This window comes from Pteropus alecto, unplaced genomic scaffold (genome assembly GCF_000325575.1).
Source record: "Pteropus alecto unplaced genomic scaffold, ASM32557v1 scaffold87, whole genome shotgun sequence".
NCBI lineage: Eukaryota > Metazoa > Chordata > Mammalia > Chiroptera > Pteropodidae > Pteropus > Pteropus alecto.
In genome coordinates, this window is record NW_006443225.1 from 1,650,019 (window position 1) to 1,651,420 (window position 1,402).

Consider the following 1,402-nt stretch of genomic DNA (forward strand, 5'->3'; position numbering starts at 1 on the left):
GCCCGAAAACCTGTCGTACCCAACCGCAGATACCTCTTTGTTTCCTAAAGCCAGGGTATATCCATTTCTAAAAATAAAGAAGGACTGGACTGGGAGAGGGCAGTAGAGGTTTTGCTGTATTTCCACTTGAGGCTACACCAGTGTGTAGTTTGAGGGTCGACTGCTCTCCCATTTTAAACTTAAGCTGGAAAGAGAAACATTCATTTGTCACCGAGAATCCACAACTTCTTATTTAGTGGATATTGTCAGTGCAGATTTAAGCTCCAGACTAGCCATCCCTTTTCTACAGGAGTGGCTCAATGCATATCCAATACATGGTAGGATCTGGGAGGGCGCAAGAAATATAAACACTTAAAGTCAAAATGCTCAGACCTTAAGATGTTTACAATCACTGGAGACACTTAAAGGATATATACAATCCTTACAGAGTACGGTAAGATAGAGAAGGGAGCTAGAGAACATGACTTAAAAAAAAAAACAAAACTCTAAGGCATATGATAACCAGAATGCTGAAATTTTGGGGGGTCTTTTATAATTTTTTTTAATCACTTTCCCTGGATTTGAGTGCTGAGAATTCTGTGGGCTCTCAAAAATGTTGAATTGATGCTACTTTATTGAAAATAGTAATGAGACTCCCATTTCACATACAAATGTACATTTAAATCAGGCTTTTAAGTATTTGGTTGAGTTGATGCTGAAAATGAATGTACCTGTTAAGAAGGGCTCCTTGGTGGCTAATTGGGCTCAAATTTATAAAGAGCCTCGCTGCCATTGCTAAACGGGCCTCTCACCTAAGCCAGGCTTCAGGAAGTAGCCTGCACTAAGCTGCCTGCCCCCGGCTCTGAACTGCCTGCAAACATTGTGTTGCTTTATAGTGGCTGAGCCAACCAATATAAATGAGTTCCTGGAAGCGTATTCAACCAATAAGACTGAGACTGCCCCACTTAATTGGACCAATCAAACTGAGAATTTGGAACAGCTAATCAGGAGTAGGTACAGGAACTCTTTCCTTTATAAGCCAGCTTTACCTTTGGGTGGAGGGTACATTCAGTTTCCATCAAGGGCTGGGTTACCACAGATGGAGCTACATTATTGGCTGAGCTGCAACACCAGAGTGAAGCTGTCTCACCATTACACCAGAGCACCAAATATCAGAGCTGTAACACTGGGGCCTGACACCAGGTCCATCTCAGAGCTGTGCTGTTCTACAGCTGTGATGTATCATAACTGAGCTGTGTCATTATTGAGCTGTCTCAAAGTGGTTTTGCTCCACAGCCAACCTACGTCACAGCTGTTCCACAACTGTGCTGTTTCACAAGCCATTTGCACTGAATAGTCAGTCTCCCTCCCCTCACCACACCCTAAATTGGGGATTCCTGTTGGTGTTGAATTAACAACAATG